The sequence below is a fragment of the Camellia sinensis genome, chromosome 7, assembly GCF_055761805.1.
Source record: "Camellia sinensis isolate YWXY chromosome 7, ASM5576180v1, whole genome shotgun sequence".
NCBI classification, from domain to species: Eukaryota; Viridiplantae; Streptophyta; class Magnoliopsida; order Ericales; family Theaceae; genus Camellia; species Camellia sinensis.
Window position 1 is genome coordinate 175099092 of NC_138967.1, and position 13919 is coordinate 175113010.

The following is a 13919-nucleotide window of genomic DNA, read 5'->3' on the forward strand; positions in this document are numbered from 1 at the left end:
GTATCACCAGTTGCATGTTCGGGAAGAAGATATTCTTAAGACTGCATTTCGAACCCGTTACAGCCACTATGAATTCGTAGTAATGTCATTCGGCCTAACCAATGCACCAGGCATGTTCATGAGCTTAATGAATAAAATATTCACGCCTTACTTTCATCAATTTGTGGTAGTTTTCATAGATGATATTTTGGTGTATTCCAAGTCTGAAGGAGACCATGAGCAACACTTGAGAGTAGTACTTCAAACTTTGAGAGAGAACCAACTATATGCTAAGGCTAATAAATGTGAGTTTTGGATGGAGAAAGTAAAGTTTTTGGGTCACGTGGTGTCTGAAAAGGGAATATCAGTAAACCCAACTAAAGTAGAAGCAGTGACAGAATGGAAGAAACCTAAGAACACATTTGAGATTCGTAGTTTCTTAGGATTGGCCGGTTACTATCGAAGATTCATTCAAGACTTCTCAAAATTGGCCAAACCAATGACACATTTGACTCAAAAAGGGGTAAAGTTTGAATGGAACGAGTCTTGTAAAAATTCATTCCAAGAACTCAAGAAAAGATTGACGAGTGCCCCTATTCTCATAGTACCAGAACGTGACGTTGGGTACAATGTGTATTATGATGCTTCCAAAGAAGGTCTGGGGTGCGTATTGATGCAAAATGGCAACGTGGTGGCATATGGATCAAGGCAATTAAAGAACCATGAGAAGAATTATCCCACTCATGACCTGGAGTTGGCAGCTATAGATCACGCACTCAAGATTTGGAGACATTACTTGTATGGTGAAAAGTTTGAGATATTCACCGATCACAAAAGCTTGAAGTATTTGTTCACCCAAAAGGACCTGAACATACGTCAGAGACATTGGATGGAGTATCTAGAGGATTATGAATTTACCCTTTCCTATCATCCCGGCAAGGCTAACGTGGTGGCAGATGCGCTAAGCCGCAAGAATAAAAGGATTGTTGCTAGTTTAGCACTTAAGGAATGGGGTATGGTTGGAACGCTCAATGAATTTGGGGTACAAATGGAGGTTCGAGATGAAAAGGCTTACATTGGTGCTCAGATTGCTATGCCTAAAATCTTGAGTGAGATATTAGAATCACAGAGGTACGATTAGGAGGTAGCATTCATCAAGGCACGAATGGAATCTAATGAAACCATGCCTGGTTGGGAAATTCACACTGATGGGAGTTTGAAATATCAAGGTCGAATGTTCGTGCCAAGTGACAACTCACTAAGGGAAAAGGTACTCAAGGAATTCCACCATTCAGCATTTGTAGTACATCTGGGAGGTACTAAGATGTACCAAGACTTAAAACGCCAATATTGATGGGGTAGAATGAAAAAGGATGTAGCGAACTTTGTGTCTCAGTGCCTGACATGCCAACAAGTAAAGGCTAAATATCAAAGACTGGCAGGAACACTTCAACCCTTACCAATCCCGGAGTGGAAATGGGAACACATAACCATGGATTTCGTGACGGGTTTGCCTCGGTCACCACAGGGACATGACGGCGTGTGGGTTGTAGTAGATCAACTAACTAAGACAGCCCGATTCTTACCTGTCGAGTCATCAGATACGTTGGATTCACTCAGTAGATTGTTCATCAAAGAAGTGATCAGATTACACAGAGTACCAGTCAGCATCGTGTCTGATCGTGATCCTCGATTCACTTCTCAATTTTAGCAGAGCTTACAGAAGGCAATGGGAACAAACCTATGCTTTAGCACGACATTTCACCCACAAACCGATGGGTAGTCTGAAAAAACGATACAAACCTTGGAGGATATGCTTCGAGCTTGCGTTATGGATTTTAAGGGAAGTTGGGAGAGACACCTACCTCTTGTTGAACTCGCTTACAACAATAGCTTCCAAGCCAGTATTGGAATGGCACCGTATGAAGCACTTTCTGGACGACCTTGTCGATCACCAGTCTGTTGGACTGAAGTAGGAAAAGCAACCTTGTTAGGACCAAACTTGGTTCAAGAGACTACTGAGAAGATAAAATTGATCAAACAACGGCTAACCATAGCCCAAAGTCGACAAAAGAGCTATGCGGATCAAAGGAGACGACCCTTAACGTTTGAGGTAGGGGATCATGTTTTTTTCGAAGTTCGACCTCGTCGAGGTACTACACGATTTGGAAAGAAATGAAAACTTGCACCTCGTTATCTGGAACCCTTTGAAATTTTGAGCAAGGTAGGAGAGGTGGCATACCGTTTAGCACTACCACCACAGCTCGCAACAGTGCACAATGTGTTTCACATCTCAATGTTACGAAAATATGAGCCACACCCTTCCCATGTTATCAACCGGGGAGAGATTGATCTCAATAAAGATGCCAGCTTTGAGGAAAGGCCTATAAGGATTATGGATCAATGAGAAAAGAACTTAAGAGGCAAAGTAATCCACTTGGTGCGGGTGTTGTGGCGGCATCGAGGAGTAAAGGAGTCTACTTGGGAAAGAGAGGATGCAATACGAGCCAATTACGCTCAGTTATTTGAAGATAAAGGTACGCGTTAAAATTTCGAGGACAAAATTATTTAAGGGGGATAGGTTGTGAGAACCTGAATTTTTAAACAACTAATTAGTTTGATTAATAATAATATTAAGTCAGTTTACAGTGATTATTAAATTATCGAATTATAATGTTAATAGCATCATGGTTAATACCAATATTAGATTCCTTTAAATAAAATTGTTTATCTTTCTGTGAAAAAAAAAATGTATCTAAATATAGTTGTGGAAACAAATAATAACTACGTTAGTAAGAGAATAGTAGGGAGCAAAATAGCTAGTGACTAGGTTATATATATATTCAATTGATTTTTATTTTGTACAAAAAAAAAAAGAAATCAAAATTTCTTTTGGGCAGAGGAATTCGGCCCAAGCATGCCAATGCATGCCTTTGCTTACTGCCACACTCCATGCCTACATGCATAGATGGCAATTCCAAGCCTTTGTCAAGGCAGCCACGGCATGCAAACAAACTGTAAGCTATCCTATTAGTTAATAGTTCCTAAGCTAAAAGAGAAATAAAGTAAAAATAAAATAATAAATAATAATAATAAATTAGGCCCTCAAACTCCTATAATTAGGAGCACTATTCAACCTTCCATTACACACACACGTAACTAAGCAAAACAAAGAGAAAGACAGTGAGAGAAAGCAAAAGGGAATGGAGAGAAGAGAGGGGAAGAAAGGCTCAACACTTGGGATTTTTTTTTTTAACTTCATTGAGGTAAAAATACTCAACCCCTATCCTCCCTTAGATGTTTTTCTTAACTAAATCTATACATTAAAATATGCAAGAGTGTGTATTGATAATACACCAATGCTCAATGCATGTTACATTTGGATAGAATGATAATCTTATAATTATGTGATTTTTGTCCTTCTTACAAGTATGGATTAGGTGGTTTAGCTAATGATTTTGCTCTTTATATGATCAAGTATTCTCCATTGTTGAATCAATCTTGCATGCTTATGAATTTGTGTTTACTCTTCATAAATATTATTTTCTGTTATCACTAATGAAAGTAAATATGAAGGATTAGAGTTTCACATGAGAATAATAGTAAGAAACATTGTTTTTAGTCTTTCATGTGATTCATGGTGGATACAAAGTGTGTTTTTCGCAAACTAATGAACTTTCAGCAAAATAGATTTTTAGTCCGTTTTGAATAAACCCTAAACAAACTCATGAGAACACTTTCATAAAATTTGAAACTACTGGAGTTAGTTTAACGTGTTTTCATGGTGCTAGAATGTTGAAGAAAATTATTTGACAACGTTTCATGGCCTGAATATATTTTTAACTTCATTGCTGTTTGGAGGCAACAGCAATGCTGACTTTACCAGGTCACTGTTTATTCCACAGAATGAAGTTTCAAGTGATTCAAATTGGCAAAGTTAGATTTTTAAGTTACCTTTCAAATGCCGCTGGTTTCATAATTTTTTATTAAGTATTTAGAGAGAAACGCTAATTTTTCCAAAATGTGACAGAATCTGTCCAGTTTTCTTATAAAAATTATTTGACCATCTTCGACTGTTTTCAGTCTTCACACTATTCTGGAAGTATGTTCGAAACTCAAAAAATTAGCAAACCGTTCTGACCATGCCTCTTTTTGACACCGTTTGAGGCCCCTTTTTATTTTTCGAACACAAAACACCTGTGCTGGAGGTTAATGTAACTCATTGTCCCAGAAAACCAGTTTTCTTCCAAAAAAAATTTCTCCATTTTAAAATCGCTTTTAGCCTTGGTATTTTTCTCAAAATATTTTCCTAACTCGATGAACTAGCACCAGTTAAAATATTATAATGGTTAAACTTTGTTTGGTATGAGTTTCATATTTTTTTTGTCTGACCATACAGTGCTGATAGAAGAAGTGTATTAATTCTTAAAAAATTTTGTAATGATTCCTAAGACATTCTATCACATTTATTTTGGTTGCCATATATGATTGTGTTGTGCTATATAAACCTTATATCACTATGGTTATTGAGATAAAACTCGCACATGCAAAAAAAAAATGTGAATTCGACGAAGTAAAGAAACACGAAATTGAACCGATGATGTATTAAAATTTAAAAGTGATAGGGTGAGCCTGGTTTAAAAGTTTGCGCCAGTGAGTTGAGAACCCTAACATGGCACGGGAAGGTATTTCGACTCTTATCGGTGTAGGCGATATAAGGTTGGTAGTGCTGGTGTCACAACATAGACCGGTCCCTTGGGGTAGACCGTGATGTCACGACTCCGGTACGTAACCCTGGTGCGTAGGCATCATTGGTAGTTATAGCAAGTAACATTTGAATATTTGACCAAGGGAGGGTCAGAATTGCCCGTGGCCATTACTTAGCGATTGAGTGAAAATAGTACTCCGCGGGGAGTTACTTAAATTTATCTGATAAACTAAATCTATGAGAATTTAAAAAGAAAAGTGTGCATTTTCCTTATGATGAAATACTGTTTTCGTTTGCCATTTTTGTTTATTTATTTATTTATCTATTGTTATTATTTTAACTATTGGCATTCCGGTTATGCTTATTAATGCTATTTGTTATTTTGTTCCTACGCATTATTCATTAATTGTGAGTATTATTATCGGGGTGGATATTTTCGGGTTGTAGTATATTATTGAGCTCGTCGCTCATTGGCATTCTCGTTGCCCTAGCATTTTATGCCAGATACCAAAGAAAATGAAGGAAGCACCGAGGCCTTGCAAAACGACATTCAGCCTTGGTTAGCTTGAAGAGTCCCCAAGTTCCACAAACTATTTTCTAAATTTCCTAATTTTTCTCTAGTTTTCTTTTATATTTGTGTTATTTTTTTTGTACTGAGACTAAGTTTTAAATCTTTTTAGAATTGTAATTTAAAAACTTTCAATTTCTAGGTTGTTAATTAATGGATGTTGGTAATATTGGTGGCAACATTGATTTTAAGTTCTAAATCTTATTATGATGTCCTTAAAATTTGGGGCGTCACAATATAACTGTCAATTTACTTATTCTGTTAACAGAAGTTAGTGTGCACTTCAGTCCAGTAACCACATGGGGGCTATGTGGTGATTTCAAAATGTCAATGAGGTAATTCGCACTCGGCCCAAATCATAGAGGGGTAAAGTGAAGTTTGTCTAATTTTTTATTATACTTCATGTGTGTATTTAAGTGGTGTATATCATAGTCTTTTAACTACATATTCATTTTGTTCCATAAATTTAATAGCTTGTCTGGATTGGGTTATTTGGAAAGAAAAGGGAAAAAAATAAAAGAAAAGAAAATATATTTCTTTTGATTCATATCACTTGTTTGGATTAGTGAAGATGAAAAAAATATAACAAAGTAGGAAAAAAAAGAGATGAATTCATTTATCTTATAATTCTTATTTTGAATCTCCAAAAAGTTGAGAGATTTAAACAGAAAACAAACTAATTTACTATTTTTTATAATATCAAAATTCTCCTTTTTGAAATAGAAGGAATAAAAAATCTCCCACTTGTAAAAAGTTATTTTAGCAATATAACATGAAATTATTTATTCATTTATTTATTTTTGTCATCTTAACTTTTTATAAGTTGAAGGTTTTTTTTTTTTTTTGGTATGATGGGAAAGGAAATCTTCATTGTAAAATTGAAAAAGTTGTATCAATTCATTACAGCGGTATCACAAGATGTCAAAAAGAGATAAACAATCTCCATCAAATGAGGATCCAAACCTCTATGGATGAAGAGAAAATGCTTCCACAAAAAAACAAAATAAACCTCCATACAGGAAAAATTATTAGAGCAACTCCAATCATATTCTTCATTTTTTACTAACTAAAATATAAAAAGGTATAATTTTTTATTTTGCCTAATTTCTTTTTTATCTATGTACTCCAACGCTAATATTTATTTTACTAATTGATACACAAACTATTTAAAAAGCCTCATAAGACTCTTCAAATGTAGCTAATCTTAAATTTTTTTGTTAAAATAACTATTATAATAACTAATTCATTGGAGTGACTATACCAATTTTTAATAGCTAACAAACTTCATTTAAAGAGTCCCTTGGTGATACTCACATCAACATATTAAAAATTAAGAAAACCAAATAAATAAAAACACCAGATCTAAGTTACCATCAAACTCATCTAAAACTCTATTACTATGGCTCCGTTTGGGAAGAAAAAAAGTTGGGTTTTTTTAGCTAAAATAGCCACACACCAAAAAAAATAATTTTTTAGTCTAATAAGATAAAATATCACATCTAACACATAATCATTACATTCTTTCTCTCACAAAAAGTCAAAAAAATCTTCCCAAAATAGTCAAAAAGCCAATCCACTTTTCAAACGAACCCTATGTAACTTTTAACTTGGAATCTAAAGTCCCCATCTCTACTAGTTAAGATAGAATATTGAAATTAAGATGATCCTTCAACATGAAACAAATGCATTATTCAACATTAGCTTTCAGACTATGAGAAAATCTAAAATTATATCTTAAAATGTTGAATTCGAGAATGAAAAAGATAAAGGAGGATGACCGGACTAGTAAGATAAATATCAGGAGAATATTATATCTAAATTATTTCTTAATTAGAAATTGTTGCTGAATAGTCTAAGCTCTCAAAATTAAAAAAAAAAATAACTGAGGGAGAGAGAGAGCTTGCGATTGACAAGTAGGAGTAAATAAGAATAAGCTTGCGATTGACACATATACGACAGGAGTAAATAAAATGTAGCTTCAACCCAAAAAAAAATTATTATGTGCATCTCATCAAAATCGTTTTAATATAAACTATAGGGGTTCGCAGTTTGAATTTGGACGGTTTACAAATTAGTTTGGAGTTGTCTGTATGTATACTGAGAGGGTAATTTTTGAAAATTGGGCCGAGCTATGAGATGGACTTTATGGCCCAAAGTATGACGGACTGGGTAACAAGGGCCGAGAAGTTACTCCGGCCCAAGAGAAGTAAAGTTACTTCGGCTCGGGAATTGTAAAGCTACTTCGGTCTGGACAACTTGGAGTTAGTCCGGTCTCCGAGTTAGTCCGGTCTTGACGTATTCTGGATAGATCGGTCAGGACCTTGCTACTCGGTAGCTCGGTCCTGGCACACCATAGTTCATACAAGGGAGAACCGAGATAAGGTGTAACGAGAGACAGAACAGAACCAATGATAGTTCGGCTTATTCGGCGGCTCTGCATAGCCGTGGGTACTTCGGTCAAATGATAGTTCGGCCGTGGTAAAAACCATCCCACTTGGTTTAAGCAGTGGGGGGGGTGTAAAAGGATAAGCATTATCCTTTAGGAGTATGAATCCTAGGAGGACTCTGCATGGAGAAATAAAAGTCCTACTAGGATTGGGCCACTCGAAACCTATAAAAGCTCACAAGCATCACCTTGGAGGAGGTAACATAACACAACATACAATTTTGCTTCCTGAATACATTGAGCTTTGTCTATTTGTCAAGTTTTCTGACTTAGGCATCGGAGAGGTTTCCGGCACACACCCGCCGGCTAGCCCACGTTTGTGTTTTCAGGTGACAAAGCGACGTCGTACGGAGGAGCGTGGACTTAGTCAACAGGATTATACGAGGAGAATTATTTCTTTCCCGTACAATTGGCGCCGTCTGTGGGAAAAACAGACAGAACAAAACCTCTTGATTAAAGCTTCTCCCCTTTACATTCAATGGCACACATTGAAGAATTGCCGCAGTCCGCCGTCGACGGACTAACTCCAGATGGGGGCGCAAGGCGTGAAGAATTACCTTCTGCCCCTCCCATGGCGGACTTGGAGCCCCAACAACATAACTCCAGGAGGGATGCTAGGGGAAGGCAAAATAACAGCCCCCACCACTCACAAAGTCCTGACAGGCAAAGACGGAGGATTAACCCCCAAGCTCTGGAAGACCGCGTGAAAGAGCAAGATGAATTGATAAGAAAGATGGCAGCGGACATGGAGGCCTTGAAACGACAGATGAAGAAAAAAGAAGTGGCGACAGGAGAGGGGCGCAAAAACAAGGCGCCCCCTCGCCACTCAGAAAATCGTAGTAGGAATACTACACCCTCACAAGGAGAGAGTAGAAGCCTCAGGACAGGCGATACTCAATCATGGTCTTCCAGAACTCGTCACTCCAGGTCTGAGAGGACGAAGTCTGAAAGATCATACACTGAAGGAAGCACATACTGGCCCTCTCATTCGCATCAAACTAGATCTAGACAGACGGAATTACCCAGATCATCCGACTTACGAACCGTGCTCGAAGAGAAAGCACGATGCAAGGAGGATGCCAGGGCGCGAGATCCGCACAGAGTTTCTGCCTTACAGCGGTTGGCTCCTCGGACGCATGGAAGCGTCGAGGTTGGAATGCCAATACCGCACCCAGCCTACGAACCAACGGACAAAGCATTGGCACGACTGCAAACTTCGCCGTTTGTTCCAGCGATCGAAAACACGCCCTTACCATCAGGCTTCCTTCAGCCGAAATTCACCACATATAAAGGGAAGACGGACCTGTACTCACACTTGAGCCACTTTCGCCAAGTCATGGCTGTATACAGGCGAAACGAAGCCTTAATGTGCATACTCTTCCCATCAAGTCTTGGCGACCTAGGCTTGACTTGGTTTGAGAAACTACCAGAAGGCAGCATAGCCTCTTGGGCACAATTGGCAGAAGCCTTCGTGACAAGGTTCCGAACAAACACTAAAACCCCGGTGGAGATCGACCAGCTACTCTCCATCGACATGGGTGATAAAGAGACCCTAAGATCCTACAACAGTCGCTACTGGGAGACATTCAATCAGATTGGGGACTGCCCCACCAATCTCGCCATTGCACAGTATAAAAGAGGCCTTCCAGTTGGGAACAGACTGAGGGACTCGATCACCATGACGCCACCCCTCACTATGGAAGCCCTGATGGAAAGAGTGCATCAGCACATCAGGGTAGAAGAGGATGGCGCACGAGCAAAAGCAAAAGCAAAATCTAGTGCAACCGCAGTACCAGAAAAGAAGACCTCAGCGAAGGTCAATACAGTAGATCGTCAAAGGAAAAACGGACGTGGCAGACGAGATAACGAAGAAGACCCGGATAAAAGATGGTTGAGAATCCACACTGCCATAACCACGGTGTTCAAGAAACCGATATATCAGATTCTTAGCGAAATAAGAGATGAGCCTTTCATCAAGTGGCCAGCCAAGCTAGGAGAAGCCCAAAAGGACTATGACGGAAGATCGCGGTGCACCTTCCACAAAGAAAAGGGACACCGCACGGAGAATTGCACACCATTGAGACAACACCTGGAAGAGTTGGTGGCAGCAGGCCACTTGGACAAATACATTGAAGGAGGGATGCAACCAGCCCCCCAGGATCACAATAACCCCAACAGAATGCCAATCGACGCCCCACCTCAAGGCATTATCAATGTAATACATGGAGTCTTTGAACCTGAGCGTGTATGCGAGCTCAGGGGATCAATCAAGAAGGCTGAGCACTTTAGAGAGGTGTTAAGTGCCCAACCTGCCATCAAAAAGGGAAAGACAGAGGCAACAAACGTCATGTCCTTTTCAGATAAGGACTTGGATCGAATATACTGTCCTCACAATGATGCTCTGGTCGTCACTCTCCGAGTCAAGGATTTTGACGTCAAGCGGATTCTGATTGACCAGGGTAGTTCATGTGAGATCATGTACTACGACACATTTAAACAACTGAAGCTACAAGACAAAGACTTGGCGCCTGCAGTCTCTCCCCTAATTGGATTCAACTCCATGCCAGAGTGGCCCGTCGGCAAAATAATTCTTCCAGTCAGAGCAGGAAGCGTAACAAAACAAGTGGAGTTCTGGGTATTGAAGGTCCCCTCCACTTACAACATCATCTTGGGCAGAACATGGCTGCACGCCATGCGTTCGGTGGCGTCATCCTACCATCAGGTAATGCGCTTCCCCAACGACACCGGTATAATTGAAGAAGTCTATGGAGATCAGATCATGTCAAAACAATGTTTCGCCACGGTAAATGGCAGCTGCGTTGCCAAAGGATACGTTCATTCGGTGGAGGAACCTGAAAGCAATGAACTATTCGCGGACGTCGGCAAAGAGGCTGATCAAAAAGCGGTGGAGGACTTGGTGGAGGTAAAAATAGATGAGAAGAACCCGGATAAGTTCTTCTTGCTCGGCTCGTCGTTGTCCAGCACTGAGAGATTAGAGGTCTTGAAATTCTTGACCTCTAACATCGAAGTGTTTGCCTGGACACCCTACGACATGCCAGGCATTGATCCAAACTTCATCAGTCACCTACTCAATGTCCACCCATCCGCCAGACCAGTCATTCAGCGCACACGCAGATCGGCACTCCACCACGCCGAAATAGTGGCGGAAGAAGTAGGCAACCTACTGGAGGCAGGAGCAATTAGAGAAGTGCACTACCTAAGATGGATCTCCAACACAGTCGTAGTGCCAAAGAAGAATGGCAAATGGCGTGTCTGCGTCGACTACAAAACAGTCAACAAGGCATGCCCAAAAGACAGCTTTCCTCTACCACGGATAGATCAACTGGTGGACCTAACGGCGGGACACAACCGACTTAGCTTTCTGGATGCATACAAAGGCTACCACCAAATCGCCATGCATGAGCCAGACCAGGAGGTCACATCTTTTACAACTCCAAGAGGACTATACTGTTACAAGGTCATGCCCTTCGGCCTGAAGAACGCAGGGGCAACATTCCAACGGATGGTCACCAAGATGTTTGAACCATTGTTAGGCAAAACAATGGAGGCATACATCGACGACATAGTGGTCAAAAGTAAGGATGAGAATGACCATCTCAAGGACTTAGGGGAGATGTTCGAAATCATGAAAAAACACAAGTTGCGCCTCAACGCTTCCAAATACGCATTCGGAGTAGGATCTAGCAAATTCTTGGGCTTCCTGGTGACCAACCGTGGTATAGAATGCAGACCCCTCCCAGATCAAAGCAATCCAAGATTTAGAAAGACCCAACTCTGTGAAAGAAGTACAGCATCTCACCGGCATGGCAGCTGCACTCAACCGGTTCATAAGCAGGTCGTCGAATAGACTACGACCATTTTTTCATGCCTTAAAAGCCAAGTTTGAGTGGGATGAAGAATGCGACCGAGCTCTGGAAAGCCTAAAGGAGTATATGTCTTCTCCTCCACTACTTGTTACCCCAGTACCTGGTGAAGAACTCTTCTTATACCTGGCAGTCTCTCAGCACGCAGTTAGCGCAGTATTGGTTCGTACAGAAGGAATCCAACACTTGCCCATCTATTATGTCAGCAAGACATTGCTGGGAGCCGAAACAAGGTATTTGCCACTGGAAAAACTGGCATTAGCCTTGATGATGGCCTCCAGGAAATTGGCACACTACTTTCACGCCCACACCATAGTCGTCCTCACAGCTTTCCCACTAAAAGCTTTGTTTGAGAGGGCGAACTTTTCTGGGCGAATTTTGAAGTGGGCAGTAGAGTTGGGACAATTCGACATCAAGTTCCAACCCAGGACCGCAATAAAAGCCCAATCTTTGGCAGACTTCGTCGCAGAGTTTACTCCTGGAAGTCATCATATCTGCCCAGTCGACCTAACTGACACCACCGAATTAGGGATGGAAGTTGACGCCGAAATAGCGCAACCCCTAGTAGAAGGTACTCAGTTAGACTCCAAGGCAGACCATACTAAAGACAGCAAGGAAGAAACAAACCAAGGCTCACCAACAGTACAATCAGATGGCGAGGGGCAGACAGCAAGCATGGACCTTGAAGAAAACACCATTCTTGACCCCACGACATCATCTGACCCCTCCACGTGCTGGAAGTTGTTCGTTGGAGAGATGTGGAAGCTCTTTGTGGATGGAGCATCCAACCGCCATGGTGCAGGGCTTGGCATAGTCCTCATCTCCCCAGACGGCTTGGTTGTAGAGCAAGCAATCAACCTTGGCTTCCCAGCATCAAACAACGAAGCGGAGTATGAAGCACTTCTCGCAGGACTCAAATCAGCATGCTATATGAAGGCCACCGAACTAATGGTTTACAGCGACTCACAGCTGGTGGTAAATCAAATTTCTGGCAACTATGAAGCAAAGGATGATAGGATGGCCAAGTACCAAAAGTTGGTCAGAACAGAGATCAAAAAATTTGAAGTAGTAATGATAGAGCAAATCGGCAGGGAGGAAAACAGCAGAGCAGACGAACTAGCAGGTTTCGCCTCCATGGCAGATACCTCCATACCCCATCCACTACTGATCGACTACCTACCTAGACCAAGCATAGAAGACCCCGAAGCAGAAGAAGTATGTTGCACAGAACTAGGCCCCTCTTGGATGGATCCCATCATCCTGTTCTTAAAAGACGGCATCCTACCAGAAGAGAAAAAAGAAGCCAACCGAATAAGAGCAAAATCACAGCGATTTTGGCTCTCCCCATCCTTGGCATTATACAAGAAGTCATTCTCAAGACCCTACCTAAAGTGCGTACATCCCAGCAAAGTAGAAGCTTTCTTGTACGAGATACATGAAGGGGTGTGCGGAAGCCATCAAGGCGGAAGATCGCTAGCTTACAGGGCCATTTCACAAGGTTACTGGTGGCCATACATGCAGGCAGACTCTGAGAAATATGTAAAGAAGTGTGAGAAATACCAAAAATTCGCACACCAAATTCATCAACCAGCAAGAGAACTCCTACCATTGACCAGCCCATGGCCTTTCGCAATGTGGGGCTTGGACATAGTAGGACCGCTTCCAACAGCACCCGGCAACAAGAAGTTCTTTATCACAACAACAGACTACTTCACAAAGTATGTGGAAGCAAAAGCATTGGCATCAATCAAAGAAAAAGATGTGAAGAAGTTCGTTTGGCAGAATATCATCACTCGATTTGGCATACCAAAAGGCCTAATCTCAGACAATGGCACTCAGTTCGACGGCAGAATCTTCAGAAACGTTTGTGAAGAATACAAGATAGAGTTCTACAATTCTACACCGGCATATCCTCAAGCGAATGGCCAAGCAGAAGCATCAAATAAAGTCGTCTTGGATGGACTTAAGAAAAGACTAGAGAAGGCAAAAGGCAAGTGGGCGGACGAACTTCCTCATGTTTTATAGGCTTACCGCACCACACCTCGACGATCAACAGGAGAAACACCATTCTCCTTAGCATATGGAATAGAAGCAGTAATCCCACTGGAAGTTGGCCTCCCCACAATTCGAAGCGAAAATTTTGATCCAGACTTAAATGAAGAAGCCATAGCATTGGAACTCGACCTTGCGGAAGAAAGAAGAGAAAGGGCACTGGTTCACATTGCTTCATACCAATAAGAGTTAATTAGAAAATACAACAAAAAGGTGCATCCAAGACAATTCAAGATCGGCGATTGGGTACTGCGCAAAGTAATGGGCAACACCTTGGTACCA